The sequence below is a fragment of the Microtus pennsylvanicus genome, chromosome 8 (genome assembly GCF_037038515.1).
Source record: "Microtus pennsylvanicus isolate mMicPen1 chromosome 8, mMicPen1.hap1, whole genome shotgun sequence".
In the NCBI taxonomy this organism is placed as follows: domain Eukaryota; kingdom Metazoa; phylum Chordata; class Mammalia; order Rodentia; family Cricetidae; genus Microtus; species Microtus pennsylvanicus.
This window is the reverse complement of record NC_134586.1, coordinates 12,402,910-12,419,399: the sequence shown is the minus strand read 5'-3', so window position 1 is coordinate 12,419,399 and position 16,490 is coordinate 12,402,910. Positions and strand designations below refer to the sequence as shown.

At 43.7% G+C, this 16,490-nt stretch overlaps 1 protein-coding gene across 1 annotated transcript in view; it reads right to left on the bottom strand.

The window, feature by feature from the left end:
* Eps8 (EGFR pathway substrate 8, signaling adaptor) overlaps positions 1-13,089 on the bottom strand; it is a 182,314-nt gene extending 169,225 nt beyond the window's left edge. The window contains exon 1 of the mRNA XM_075982460.1: positions 12,878-13,089. The gene's annotated coding sequence lies outside the window, so the exon portion shown is untranslated. The remainder of the gene's footprint in view (positions 1-12,877) is intronic.
* Between the last annotated feature and the right edge of the window lie 3,401 nt (positions 13,090-16,490).

Below are 16,490 nucleotides of genomic sequence, written 5' to 3'. Positions count from 1 at the left end.
GAACCCTCTGTGGAGCCTAGACTCTCCTGTACATGGGAAGAGGGGAAAGAAGGGGCAGGCTGGAGTTAGCTGAACTGAAAATCACTCCAGCTTCCCAGCCACACTCTCGGGACTTCACATCAAGCAAGACTACCTTCTCGGCATGAGCAAGCACCCTTGACTCCTAATGGCCCAAACACAGTCAGAGTCCACATTGGCCTCATAAAGTCAAGGTTATTATTCAGAAGTAGTAAGATGTTAAGTTTTCCGAGGACAATTATGTCCATGCTTGGGACTCAAAGTCCTTTTGTCTTTATTTATCAAACAAATATTTAATATAGTCAAATCAAATAATACTGTTCCTTATAACATATGGTCAAAGTTCCTAGCCCACACAATGACAGCACAGTAGGCTAAAACCAGCTTTGGGTTTTTACATCTCTATCAGCTTCTACCCCCAGTTTTTACCCAACCATTTCCACTTGAACCACTGGTTCAGAATCTTATTTAAACTTTTATATTTCAAGATAGCAATAGCTTGATTATATCAAATGACCCTGAAAATCACAAAATAACACAAAATATAACTGGTATCTATTGGATTAATTCACTCCATATCTTTAGGCCTTCTACACCTCGGTCCAGCGAGAGCTGACAAAAATCACACCTAACTAACTGTTCCATTAGCTGTCCTGCCTAGAGAGAAAATAGAACTAATCACAGATGAGGGCTACAGGAACAGGAGGCAAGACCTGGAGGTAAGAGAGCTCACCACTCTTGTTTGAAAACCCTTTCCAATATCATGGGGCATCCTCTTATATAATCCCGCTTGAGATAAAACTCAATTTAAATTCTATAATTCCTTACAGGGATAAAGGACATCTATATAAGTTGTGTGCATATGCACACACACACACACACACACACACACACACACACACACACACACCGGTGAAGGTAATTAGCATAAAAACTTAATGGTGTTAAGATTCATTCTGGAGACCAGGTGGCGGCACAAGCCTTTAAACTCGGCACTGAAAAGGCAGAGGCAGGCAGATTTCTGTGATCAGAGGCCAGTCTGGTTTATATAGCAAATTCCAATCCAGCCAGAACTCTGTAGTGAGACCCTGTCTTGAACATACAAAACCCATTCTGGTTAAAGCACCACTCATACATTTATACTAGAAGGGATTTAACCTGTCCTAATGTGATTTTGCTATTTTCAAAATAACTTCCTTACCAACCAAGTATGATTTAAGGGAACAAGGGCTTCCATCTCGCCTTTGTTCTAAGCTTTCTGTGCTGCCTAAACATGACCTTTTCTGTCACAACCACCATGAATGTCTCCTTTATTCAGTAGGTCATGGCCCACTCCATGACCAGTGCTTCACCAGGCATGAGAAAGATGTGAACAGGAAAAGGAAAAAGATATCAAGGTTAGGAAAATTACATTTTTGACGGCAGTTACCTGTAGGTTGCAGAAAGTGCCAGGGGTGGGGGCTGAAGGCTGAAAGTGTGGAGTGGGAACCCACACAGCCATCTATCAGCGTCAAGATTTCTATAGGACCATGGACACAGCATGGCTTAAGATAACGATGAAATATGAAATGTGGCTAAGTGCGAGGATGCTGGAGCAAGCCATGCTGAAACTTTCATTGTTACCTGTTTTTTTTTTAATGTGAAAAATTAAAGTAAGATAAAAAGAAACATGATGTTCCAACCCACCTGGTAATTTTACAAACACAGTAAATAGACTAATGTACCAAAAATAAACCCAAAGATTCCTACGCTTCAGTGAAGTTTTATATTGAATATTTTTTCCATTTATTTATTTCATGTGTTTGCATGCCTGCGCACACATCTGTGATGCAACGCCCAGGTGGAGGTCAGAGGACAACTTGGGAGAGTCAGTTCTCTCCTCTACCATAAGGGTCCCAGGGGTGGACCCCAAGCTGTCCATCAGCCTTGGCAACAAGCCCCTGTACCTCCAGAGCCAGCTCGCCAGCCCTTTGTCTGTCATTCTTTAAACACTGTTGTCGGAGCTTGGCTTCACACACTTTTTATTTCAAAGTAGAAGTGACAATAATTTAGGCAAACCCATGAGTTAATGCACATAAAAATCTGCCAAGAGTCATTTTGCTCAACAAGGAAAAGCAATCCAACACACGTTCCCCATGCATCAGCCCACAGCTTTACATGAGCGAGTGTCGTGTGAATAACATGACGAGAGTTGGCCCAGTGGCCAGATTTTATCACAGAAAGAATTCCATGGCTTTTCAATTATTCAGGATCTAGCAAAGCATCTAGAAAAGCCCCAAAGAAGAGCTAACCGAAAGAAGGACCAACACAATGTTCCCTGTGACCCCTGACTACAAGGATCTCAGTGAATAAAAGTGTGAGTTAGTGAATGAGTGTGCGTGTATGTGAGTGTGTGTGAGAGAGTGTGAAAGAGAGAAAATGAAACAGACTTCAGTTTACAGCACTGAAAATGGATTCTATAGGAGCATTTTTAATGACACAGATAAACATGATAAAGTCAAAAAGAAAATTCACTACAAAGGAATAAATTTAAATATATGTATTTGGGAGTGTATGAGAGAGAGAGAGAGAGGTTTGCTTTAATAGAGTTAAGGTTTTTAAGACACACTGGAAAGAGGGGCTGGAGATTACTCACGTGTGTACATGAACATGAAGCTGAGCACACTGTTATTGGGGGGAGGGGGGCAAACTGAACAGTTCATATCAATTAGTAACAAGCTTATCCTCCACATATGAATGTACAGTCAAATGCAGAATTTGCACAGCCTGGCAAAAGAAACTTACTGAGATGCAGGACACATGGGTCCCTCCTCCAGGCTGCAGAGAAAGCAGCACAGACTTTTAAATGTGACAGCCCTTTGCTCACCGTGCAAGTGTGTTTTCTCTGTCTTAAAAGTCAAGTCTGGCGGTGGTGGCCCACTCCTTTAATTCCAACAATAAGGGAGGCAGGGGCAGGCAGATGTCTGAATTCACTATAGCCTAGTCTACAGAGTGTTCCAAAACAGTCAGGGCTATACAATCAATCAATAAATAAATAAATAAATAAACCAAAAAATTCAAGGTTAGTGAGATGGTGTGGTGGTTAAAGGCATTTACTACCAAGCCTTGACTTGAGTTCAATCCCCAGACCCCACATGGTGGAAGGAGAGAACCAACTCCAGAAAGTTGTCCTATGATCTCCAAACACACGCTGTTGTGCACACACACACATACATAAATAAATAAATTAATTCAAAATGTTAAGGTGATGCACATAAAACCATCATATTGTGCACTTATCTAAACTCCCCATCACTGAATAGTTCTGAATGACAGAACTACTATAGAAAACTATAATAAAATATATTAAAAGTAGCTGGGTGGTGGTGGTGTACACCTTTAATCCCAGCACTCAGGAGACAGAGGGAGACAGATCTCTGAGTTCAAAGCCAGCATGATCTACATATCAAGTTATAGAACAGCCAGGGCTACACAGAGAAACTCTGTCTCAAAAACAAAAACAAACATATATATATGTAAATGAATATGCTTTATATATAACATATGTATCATATATATAACTTTCAAAAGGGACAGATTCATACTCATTTTCCCTCACAGCCTAATTCTCTCACCTAAACTGTTTTTAATATCCTAATCTCTAATGAAAATACTATAAATAATTATAATGTTATAAAATATAAATACCAGAGCAATGTGGAAAAATATAGTGTTTAATAACTGCAAGTGTATTTCAGACACTGGAAACAGTTTGTTGATCTATCAGACCCACAAACAGCCAATAATATGCACATATTTTGAGACTAAAGTTAGCCTAAGCAATATTCTAATAGTATGAATTTAACATTTTCTAAATAAACCTAAACCCAAACAACCCAAACAGCCTTTTGCAACAAACTTTAGAATGCTTCTATTTCCCTTTTAAGTAAAAACTTCTTTCTATTGATCATCGCTTTTGTTCTTAAGCTATTTTTCTTCTCTTTTATTAAAAACATAAATTTCAACAATCAATACCTGAGCTCTTATGAAATACATAGTTCATTGGTACATTCTGGTACGATGGTTAGATCCCGTGAGAAAGTGTTCATTGCTCAAAACTCTGGACTGGCTGGGACAGGACCGAGAGCACCTTTGTCCCCAATTACATCCATAAGCTGATTGGCTATTAATGTAAGAATGGTTCTACACAAAATCCCCAGGGTCGCGTTCTTAAATACTATACAGTCACTGCGGATGACAGGACTGGAAAGCACACGTCTCTACAGAAAGCCCTGTGATTATGAGAGAAGACAGCAGCCATTGTTCAGCGGCTTTGATGGCCCCAATCTTCCCGACTGCAGTGTAAGCAATGGTCTCATGCTGCTGTGTATAAAATGGAGTACAACTGGCTGGCTGTTCGTCTGTCAGCTCTAGGTGTGAGAATGCCCACAGTTTCCACCACACCCAGCACTGTGACCTACTCACCACTACTGAACAGACATCTACCTGTCTGCCTGGAATGCCCCGCAGTCCTACCCTGGACACTCACTTGGCCTCCAAAAGCCACCCAACGGGCCATTTCTGATGTCCTTGGTCATGGGGAGCTTTTCCTTTCTTACTATACACTGGAAAGAATACGCACTGTGTACACACACACACACTCACGCACACACGCACATACACACACTTTCTTTCCCACTTACTGTCCTCCATAATGATGGGATTGAGTCAGCACGATTCCCATTCCCACTCTGAGTGTGTCCACATGGTGTGATGTGCCTAACTAGATACTATGCGGACAGAGACTCAGATCCTTGACATCAAGAAATTCAGAACTTAAAGGACAAAAAGAAACGAACAGTTAGCTAATTCTACCATTCTGTGTTCCATTTTTCCTAATCCCCCAGTTTCATGTTTAAGAGAACCTATACTATATAAACACATTTCAGTTCCACACACCTTTCTGTCAGTGGGGTGTAGACGGGGAAGCTGAAAATACTCTCTTGGATCGCAAACACACCATCTAAAGAGTCATCTTCATTTAGCAGACACAGGCACTTCCTGGCAGGTCTGATGACCTTAGTGCAAACCCCAGGAATCCCATGAGGAAAGCAGAGAACTGGTTCTGACGTCCACATGGACGCCACAACATGTGCATGCAGCCCACCCCCACATACATAAATAAGTGAACAAAATGCAGACCAAAAGGTTTTGAAAAATAAAAAGTAGTCTTGAGCTTTTGAATATCACATAAACCATGAGACTGATAAACTTACTTTGTCAAGATTTGAGACCTAGTGCTTAGAGGGTGCCTGTTAGCAAAGCACTCGTGTTCCAAATGTGAGGACCCAATCTCCACAGCAACGAACACAAAGGAAGAAGGAAGTCAGGCCTGTCCATATCCACCTGTATGTCCACTGTCCACTACTGGGAAAGACAGAGGAAAGAAGGTCTTTGGGGGTCCATGGCTAGCCAGTCCAGCCTCACTGGTGAGCCCCAGGCCAGTTAAAGACCCTGTCTCAAATGGACAAGGTGCCTGAGCATAGGAGCCTACACATGTTTATGGTCTGGCCTCCACACACAAGCATGCATATGTGCACCTGACCACAGGCGTACCCACAGCATGAACACACACAAATATATTTAAAATTTTTTAAGTGTCTAGCTGGGTATGGTAGTTCATACCTGCAATCCCAGCACTCAGGTAGCTGCAAGATGCGGCTCACCGTGAGTTTTAATCCAGCCTGTACTACAAATTGAGTTCTGACCAGTCTAAACAATGTAGTGAGACCTTCACTTCAAAACAACAAAAAGGCACCAGGTGGTGGTGGTGCAGGCTTTTAAACCCAGCACGGGAGGCAGAGGCAGGTGGATCACTGTGAGTTCAAGGCCAACCTGGTCTACATAAGCTAGTTCCAGAACAGGCTCCAAAGATTCAGAGAAACCCTGTCTTGAAAAACAAAACAAAACAACAACAAAACAAATCAAGAATCATCCTCTGGCAAGAGAATAAAAACATTAGACAATCTTGGTATAGGAGGTTCTTCCGGTCATCTGTTGCTTTCATTGGTTAATGAATAAAGAAACTGCTTTGGTCCTGATAGGGCAGAACTTAGGTAGGCAGAGAAGACAGAACTAAAGGCTGGGAAGAAGGGCAGAGTGAGAGACGCCATGGATCTTCTGCCTGAGATTGATGCTGGTTAGAATCTTGCCAGTAATCCACAGTCACGTGGCAATACACAGATTAATAGAAATTGGTTAAATTAAGACGTAAGAATTGGCCAATAAGAAACTAGAGCTAATGGGAAAAGCAGTGTTTTAATGAATACAGTTTCTGTGTGGTTATTTCTGGTGTAAGCTAGCTGGGTGGCCGAGACAAACAAAGGGCCCCCCTCTCCTTGCAACACAATCTAGAAGAAAATATTTGCAAAACACATTTGAAACGGTGTTTATATAAAAAATACAGTTTACAAAACTCTTAGGGGCTAAAGAACAAATCAGCAAATGTTGGGCACATGTAAGGCCCTGGGTTCATTCTCCAACATTGAAAAAGAAAGTTCAATCTTAATTTTAAAGCTCTTAAACCTCTTAAAACTCTAAACAATATCTTAAAAACTCATTAAGAAGTAGACCATCTAAAAGGTGGGCTCAGCAATTAAGAACGAGTACTTTTGCGGAATGTCTGAGTTCAATTTCTAGCACCCACATTAAGTCTCATGCAACCACATGTAACTCCAGCTCCAAGGGACTGATGCCTCTGGCTTCCACCAGCACCTGCGCTCAGGCACATACCCACACCCAGACACCCAAGCACCTGATTTAAATAATAAGAAATAAACCTTTTTAAAAAGTAAGCAAAACAGACATCCTATCAACAAAAAAGTGCATAAATAGAAAATATTATGTGAACAGAGGTTAACGCATAAATAACAATAAGATATTACTATTCAGCTATGGGAATTAATAATCTCCAAAAACGAAGTGCTGTCAAGGAAATAAGACAGAAACTGAGACATCGCTACCATGAACGCGAGGGCAGCACTCAGCCACTTTGAAAGAGTCTGACATGTCTTACAGAGCCAACCACACCATCCTCGCCTGTGATCGGCCATCACAATCACAGTCGTGACCCCACTGTTTCATCACTCACGTCCACCCCCAAAGCCCCTCAGGAATCTTCACAGCAGCTTTACTCATAGCTCCAAGAACCTGGGAACCGCCAAGGCAGCCTCCAACAGATGAATTAAGCTAAACGCGTCATCTCGGTGCAATGATATTAAGCAATAAAAATAAATGAGCCAGGCCGAAGAGATGGGTTGGTGGTTAAGAGCGTTCGCTGCTCCTCCGGAGGACACAGGCTTGATTCCCAGCACCCACTTGGCAGTTTCACTCCACTTCCAGGGAGACCTGACACCCTCTTCTGGCTTCTGCGGGCATCAGGCACACACACGGCACACAGACATAAATACAGGTAAAATGCCCATACACTAAAACAAACAAACAAACAAAAAGCTGTCCACTACAGAGGACACGGACAACCCGTAAATATATATTGCTAAATGAAAGATGCCAGTAGGAGAAAGTCATAAGACATGTAGAAAAAGTAAAACTATATAGACAATAAAAGGTTACTGATTTTCATGGGGAAGAGACAAAGGGGATGATGGGTAAAAGCACAGGGAACATTAATATGCCAAAAGTATTATTCGATATGATGCTGTCGAGATAGTCGTGTCAAACCCACAGAACTTTGTAAGACCAAGAATTAATCTTAGTATGTATAAGAAGTTAAATTATAAGGTCAAAGGATCCCAAGATGGAAAGCAGACTGTGACGTAAGAATATAACTAGAAGTGTGTAAAACCATCTCGTGAAAGGGTCTAGGCCGAGATGCTAGCTAGCTAACTGTGAAAATGAGTAGAGATTAAGCTTAAAAGCAAAAGGCCCTGCACAAGGGCACTGGACTCCCGCTGGCAAAGTGGCTGTTCCTGATATCGGGGGTTATCAATTCCAGTACTGCTAAACTTCTTTAATGGAAATGGACAATTAAGCAAACAGAGGGATGGAGCCAGGTTTCTCTTCATCGCTGCACGGAGTTTCCAGATAAACAAGGAAGAAACCAGAATGATATATACCAAAATCAGCATTATACCAGTATGAATTCATATTTACTTTAATATAGATGCACACAAGTATGCAGAAATATATAGGTACAAATATATATACATACATAGACATGTGTATATCTGAATCTTTATACACAAATGTATTTTTCACCTGAGAGCCTAAAATAAATGGTATTCCGTTAGCAAGTTCAACTATACCCGGACCTTGGCTTTTTTCAAAGAATAGATCAAGTCAACCTTGAACACACAATTCTCCCACAGCTGCCCCCAGAGTGTGGGGATGACAGGCATATGACATCATTCAGGGTCAAACCTGGTTCTCCAATAAAAGTTCTAAACATTAAGAAACCAATTACTTCGTGAAATGGCTGATTTTGATAGGAACTATACAAGAAGAACCTAGAACATCTTATGGACACATGCATTTTAGACAAAGAAACAAACCACACCGGTAAGAACTTATCAAAGGGAGGCAGGAACCAAGCTGTAAGGGTCTGAGCTGCGAAAGGGTTAAACTACACCTAAAGAGCATGATGAGTATTCAGGAGTCCAGATTCACAGCAAGCAACCTGGTAACTAAGTAAAGGAAAAGAGGAAATTCCTCATGAGTCCGATAGCCCTCCTGATAGGATATACTGCGACCTGGGATGGAGAAGCCGCTCTGTCCTGGTCATCTTCCAATCCAAAGCCCGCAGTGGCTGTGTTTCCTTGCTTTTGTCCTGGCTAGCAGTCTCCACTACTTCAACACACAGGCTGCTCTAGGAGACTCCTTCCCGTGAGGCCGTACTGGAAGAGTAGGGACCAGGAGCGTAGCAGCAGAAAACCCTGACTAAGGCAATCTCAGTCAGTGAGCAAGATGAGTCAGATAACCCTGAGATGGTGTGTGCTGTGACCTGGGCTGGAGAAGGCACTTTGCCCTGGTCATCTTCCAATAAAAGCCCACAGTGGCGGGGTTTCCTTGTTTTGTGACCGTGTCTGTCCTGGCTAGTTTATACTCAGCTTGACATCAGAGACAAGTTGGCCTCATTTGAGAAAAAAAGCCTCCATAAGACGGGGCTACAGGCAAGCCTGAGGGGCATTTCCTTAATTAGTGATTGCTGTGAGATAGCCCAGCCCACTGTGGGTGGGGACAGCCCTGGGCTAGTGGTTCTGGCTTCTATAAGAAGGCAGGCTGATCATGCTCTGTGGGGCAAGCCGGTAAGCAGCACTCCTCCTGCCTCCAGGTTCCTGGCCTGTTTGAGTTCCTGTCCTGACTTCCTCCAGAGAAGAACAGTGACGTGGAAGCAGAAGTCAAATAAATCCTTTCCTCCTTAGCTTGCTTTGGGTCATGGTGTTTCATCACAGCAACAGTAACCCTGACTAAGACAGGGACTCACTATGTAGCCAGGCTGGCCTGGAACCTGCCCTCTTTCTGCCTGAGCTTTCTTAGTGCTGAGACCAAAGGTGTCCGTAATTACTGCCTAACCCTGGGACAAACAAAAGACAAATCCGAAGGGGAAAAGCATGCTATAATCTTATGTGGCCAAGACTCCTAAAAATGGTCAAAGTTGTCCAAAAAACAAGGAAAATCTGAGAAAAAGTCAGCGTCAGCCTGAGCTGAAGAGACAGTGGCAATCACGTGTGAGTCCGGAGAGAGAAAGCAAGTTAGATAAAAACAGGGAGGGGCAGGAGTGTGGCTCAGTGGAGGAGCTACACGCATGAGACTGTGGGTTTGATCACCAAAAACAAAGGTTAAAAGAAAAACATATAGGCTTGGGGAGATGGCTCAGTGGTTAAAAGCATTGCCTGCTCTTCCAAAGGTCATGAGTTCAATTCCCGGCAACCACGTGGTGGCTCACAACCATCTGTAATGAGGTCTGCTGCCCTCTTCTGGTCTGCAGACATACACACAGACAGACTATTGTATACTGTATATACAATAAATAAATAAATATTTTTAAAAAAACATATAAAGAAAGTATGAGCTATGACTAATAGCACAACACCAATAACAACGCACTAATTGCTAATACAGCGTAAGATGTTAATAGGAGAAGCTATTATAATCCCTGTTCCCTTGCTGCATTTTTCTGCCTTACAGACTTCCAGCATTCATTTATTATTTTTATTTTATTTGGGTGTCTGCATGCACTCAAGTGTGTGAACAACTGACCCTAGAACTTGCTGTTTGCGGTGGATCAGCTGGCTAGCGAGTCCCTAGCATCCACCCTCTGCCTCCCCCACCCCCACTCTGCAGCACGGGGACTGCAGAGGCATGCCCAGCTTTTTATGTGGGTGCTCAGGCTCTGAACTCATCCTGGACGGGCAAGCACTTTACCCACCGAGCCATCTCCCCAGCCCCTAGGGGCTGTTTTCAAGTCACCTGAGAAAGACGGAGGGTGCTGCGGCAGCTCGGACCTAGAGGACCCCCACCACCACCACTTTCTTCTAAATATTCAATTCACAATGTTTGCAAGGGCTCCACTACAGTGCTTCTTAAGAAAAACATTTTCAGTTCCTCCCAGCTGCAAGCAATTTGGTGCAGCAATTCCCAGCAGGGATGTAGTGTATAGCCAGAGCAGTCGGGCTAAAGTTCCAGCCCTTCCTCTCTGATACCCCGGCAGATGTCTCAAAGTTTATAAAGCTATACTTAGGTTGTTCTGCGCTGAGACACAACTAACAAATGTGTTTAATACAGCTTGGAAAGCCCAACCTCAAATTTACATAAATAAAGTTAGTGTTCAAACTCATCTAATAAAACTTGAAGAAAAAGAGCTTTGAGCCTGGCGTTTATAGTTTCTTATTCAAACCTGGCTCCAATGGGCATATGTTTTAAGATAAAAACAGGTGAATGAGGGAGAGATTCGGAGGGATAAAAAGGAGTAGATAAAGAGATGTGAAATGTAGGGTTTTAAAATGGGATTAAGTTTGAAACATGGCAGATAAAAGCAGTGAAAGCAGAGGGTGGCAAAGCGTTTCACAGAGTCACAAAGTCCTGAAGGTTGAAAAGAATGAGTGGAGGATAAATCAGGATAGAGCTAGATACACACACAAATGAGGTCTTTTTACCTTTGAACACAAACAAGCAAAGTGTTCAAAATTAAACACCAGTTTCCTGTTAGGGAATTTTATTTAAAAAAAAAAATGACCCTCAATATAAGTTCACTCAGCATTTCCTGCAGTTAATAAAAAGCTAACTTCCCAACTACAAGGTGACACTTGGAAAGCAAAGTTACAACGTGCACCTCCCAAATTCTGTGAGCAACACTGAGCTCAGAACAGTCCGAATTGAAAGATGTTTTCTCTTTTCTGCTATGAGGGAAGTGAGTGGCTTGTGGAATTTCACAGTCTTAATCTACTATTGAGCAGGAAGAGCTTTCTGAGCGCACACACACGCTTACTAGCTTGTGACACTACACGACACCGTCTTTGTAACGAGTCTGCAGATGGTGTGAGCCATCAGCCACAGATTCTCCACACCACCAAACTAAGAACTACCGCAGCATGCCCAGAAACCTCCGATCCCCAATTTTAAAAACAAGAAATCTTCACTAGGTGAGGCGGGACGTCATTGACTTTAATCCCAATAGGCTAGCTGTTCCAGGACCGACAGTTCTATAGACTGAGCACAGGCGGGCCAAAACCCAAGGAGTGTAAAATGACATCCTTTCAACGGAGAGAAATTAGAAACAGCCCACAACACAGTCACTTTGAGGTTTTTGTTTTTTAACATAAAAAATAAAGCCTTCCAGGAATCCTAATTCCACCTCCTACTCAAAGTGGCAAATCCAAATAAAAATTCAAAGTACTCACACGTGTCTGAACCAAGTTGTATCTGAACTTATCTTATTCGCTATTTTGTCTCTTGTTCCTACTGTCTGAGGCGAGAAGTGAAACCTTGAGAAGAAAAGCAGCCATGCATTTGCTGAAACATTGGCTCCGGGAAGCCTCCTCTTCTAATGCCTCGCTGCTCCAAATGTCTAAGGATTTTAAGCCCAAACACCAGGGATTCCTGCCCAGGCGAGGTGCCAGCAGCTCTTAGGGGCTACAGGAGGAGGAGGAGGATTTAAACAGCAGGGCTCAGAGAGCCCTGCAAAGACTTTGCATGTGTATTGTAGTCATTGAAAAGAAAGAAAGGGGTGAGACACGGGGAGCCTGCAATATCTCTCGGTGGGTGTGGAACCCCTCCAAAGCCCTAATGACAGCAACAGAAAGGCCATCTTTCCCAAAGTAAAATGGTATTTCTTGGAAAGTGATCCAGAATTCACAACCACTCAAACACAGCGAACTATCTCAACTGTAGGGTGTTCATCTCTAATAGGGCGGGTCCCCATCTCTAACGGGTCTCCTGGGTAGGGGGTGGGGGTGTCCCCACTTGGGCTGGGGCGAGAGGCGCTCTGAAAGCCCCAAGTCCAAGATATTAAGGCACTGTCTGAGTCCAGGTGTGCCGAACTCAGGTGCGCCCCGTGCAGCCCAGGTGAGTGTAGGGTCTGGGGGAGCCCCCGGCCCCCACTGCAGGGGAGCAGGTCGTGGCGGGCTCGGGTCTCGAGGCTCCGGGCCGCGCGGAGCGGGCTCGGGGACGCGCTGGGGCGGCAGCGCCCTCGCACACCTGGCCGCCGCCACCAGTTGCAAAGGGTCCAAGTGAACCGCGGCGGCCGCTGAGCCTGGCACCGCTCTGGTCCCGGCGCACAAAGGCGCTTCCAGAAGATCGAAACGGAGCCCGTGCCGCGAGAATCCCACCCGGGGACTCGCACCGGTGTCCGAGGGGCTCTTACCTTGGATCCGCCCTCCGAGCCGCCGTGCTCCTCACAGAGTGCCGCGACCTCCCCAGACACGAGGTGGCGAGTGGTCGAGGGAGAAGGAGACCCGAGGTGGAGCGCCCGCCGTGCTCCTCTGCAGAGACGCCGCTGGGGCTTGCCCCGAGCCCCGCGCCCCGCGAGCCCGCCTCGCCCGCCGCCCGGGCAATGTGTGCGAGCCGCTCGCTCTCGGCCACAGCCAGCGCGCGCCGCGCATGCCCAGCAGCGAGCCAGGAACGCTCGTTGCCCTGAGCGTCCGGGAGAGGGCTCCGTTTGCTGGCTCTTGAGGACAGTTGAGACTCTAGTGGAGCCTAGGTCTCCCGACTGGGTCCCTCCGAGGCCCCAGCAAGATGAGCACGATACCCGGCAGGGGAGACCGGAGATGCCAGCCTCAGACTCGTGTCCACACTTCCCCAGGTGAACTAACCTGCTTCTGCTGAGCACCGCCCGGGACAGGGGTGATGCCACAGATACAGAGAGTATTAGGTGACTGGGACCAGGTCCTGGGGTACGATTGATGACTACTATCAATCCAGGAGCTACTACCGTACCCAGCCACCAGCGGGAGGTATTCTCTGACCTGTGTCCCTAAGTCTCTTCCTTCGTTTCCATCTCCTCACCCCATACAGTGTTTAAGTGGTACCCAAGGGCTTCACTGGTTTAGAGAGGCTCCAAACCCCAGTCACTGGATGCAGCCAACAAGCCCAGACCCGTCTCACAAGGCGCCTTGGATCCCATTTTTCATGGGAGCTCCTGCCAAGAGCCTGGTGTAATTTCAAGTATGGGAGACTCTTTAGTCCAGGAGCCACTGCTCACCCTCACCGTCTCTGTGCTCCCTGGCCGGATCACGGAGCCACAAGATGAGAATCTGCCAGTCTTCTCTCCTGAACCTCCCATTTTCTTACCCTTTACAATACCTCCGTTGTCACAGCTACGCCCCCAGACATGCCGGCCCCTTCTAACTTCAAGTCAATTGACTTCCAGAAGCCAAGAAAGACTATTAAATGAAACTTGGCTTAAATAGCTCGGCCTACCTGCTTTGTGAGGCAAGCAAAAGCACATTCAAACTGACTTACCAGGCCAAGATTGAGGGATAAAAGGGAGGCAGCGATAGGTTTTAGGATTAAATTCAGTCTCCCGCCTTCATCGAGAATCTTTTGTTCAACATTTCCAACAGACGAACATCCACCTGAGCATGCCCAGTGTTGGAAATAGCTGGTTTGACTCAATAGTGTAGATAAATAGCTAGGATTGTTTATTGACGATCTATGCCAGGGACGAAGAAAGCTTCTTACATCATTTCTAACCCTTACAATGAATCGTCATTTTAGAAAATTGGAAAAATGATATTCAGAATTTTATTTCTTTCTGTCAAAGCCAATACTGACATCAGAATTAAAATCCAGGCCTGCCTACTCCACAGCTTACATAAACAGATTTATGAATTGAAACCAACTCTCCTTAAACTCTAGATTAGTCCAGACCTACCCACAAGACTTAACACGAAATTAATCTTACCCCTTACAGATATTGCAAGCCTTGAAAAAGCAGATGCAAAAAGCAGAGGTGTTTTGAGACCTGTCCTCAAAATTTTTCTCCTTTCACTAATCCTCATAATGCAGAGTGATCTGTCAAAACCACTCTTTACCCTGTCTTAAATGACCTAGGATTTTTTAAAAATATATACTATATATTTACACTATGCACACTATATATATATATACAAATATATACACTATACTACTCTACACTACACTAGGTAAGGAACTAAGTCACTAAAATGGTCACTGAGTCCTTTGATCCAAGTAACCCTTCCAGCAAGACATGCCAAACCTGTATTAGGTTCTCTTTTGGCAATCAGATTTTCTAGGGTCAAATAGAACAGCTCTACATTACATGAACTGAAATTAAACTGTATCTTCCACCTTCATGCTCTCTGTAATTCTGTATTGCTAAATCTTAATTTTCCCTTTAAGTATTATTTTTGTTTTAGGGCATAATTTCATATAAATATTAGCTAGCACCATAAACTTAAAATATCTTGATGTATGTGCCTTCTTTGTTTCATTTAAGTAATTTAGTTTATAATTCGGATAAGATTCAATCATATTTTCTGTTTAACTTTTTGGTCACATTTCTATTACTTAGTGTGTGCATGTGTGTATATGTGTGTATGTGCATGTGTGTATACATGTGTGTGCATGTGTGTGTGTAAATGTGTCAATAGCACACTTGTGGAGATTAGAAGAAAATTTGCAGGCATCTATTCTCTCTTTCTACCATGTAGGCCCCAGGGCCAAAACTCAGGATATCAAGACTGCAATAAGTTCTGTTACCCACTGAGCCATCATAACATCCTAAATTTAACTGTTTACAGTGTTTCCATATATGTTTTTACCATTTGAAGACCTCACTTATTGCTAGGCATGTTTGGCCCATGCCCATAATCGTAGCACTTAGAAGACAGCCAGGAAGACCAGAGTTCAAAGTTATTTTTTTGTTAGTTAGCAACTTCAAGGTTACTAAGTTATACAAGATCTTATCTCTTAAAGTCAAAAGGAAAAAAACCGCAAGTGTAAAGGTCAGAATGTGGAACAAAAAAAAAATTGTAGGCCAACATAAGTATAATTATATAGAGTAGACAAGCCTCCCAAATATGGGCTGATGCACAAAACTCCAGGTGTAGGCTGAGCCTACATCTGGGTATTAAAACTTTGTGTTAGTGTTCAAAATAGCAAGAAGAGAGTATTTTATTCTCATCACAAAGACTTGATACATATTTGAGGTAATACATGTAGCACGAATTCAAATTGGTCTTAATAATATAAACCCAGACTCAGATATAGGGATTAATGTTGAAGACCAGAGAAGCAGAGTTGCCAGCTACTAGAGAGTTCTTACCTCTACCAATGCTCTGACCAAAGGGGCAGTCCTGTCCTTAGACGGCCTCTTCGGGCTGCATCTCGAGACTGCTGCCTCAGACTGCAATGAATCCTGTCTCCTCCTGCCTTATATTCCTCCCTCCGCCCAGCCATATCATTCCTGTCTCCACCTTCCTAGTTCTGGGATTAAAGGTGTGGGATCCCAAGTGCTGGGCTCACCTTTGTGTGGGCTGTTTCTCTTATAGACTGGATCAATTTTGTGTAGCCCAGGTGGTCTTGAACTAACAGAGATCCTTCTGCCTCAGTCTCCCAAGACCTGGGGTTAAAGGTGTGTGCAACCTCTGCCTGGCCTCTAGTGGCTTAGCTCCACACTCTGATCTTCAGGCACACTTAATTTTTTAAAACACAAAATATCACTATGTTACAAATATATATGCTAAACACTGTATTTAGTTAATACAATAAAATATACTTCTACCAAAATATTAAAACTACCCCGCAAATGCTAAGAACACAGGTTGTTTGGTTGGTTGGTTGTTTTTGATACAAATGGAAGTGGTAGAAATTGACTTTTTCTTTAATGTGTAAATTGTGAATAACAGAATTTTGTCTGAGGAGTTTAATCAGAAGTAGTCTTCAAAATTTTTCAAATGCCCCTCCTTACTTCCACCCTATAACCTGATATAGGAGTGTCATTTCAGGGCCACTGG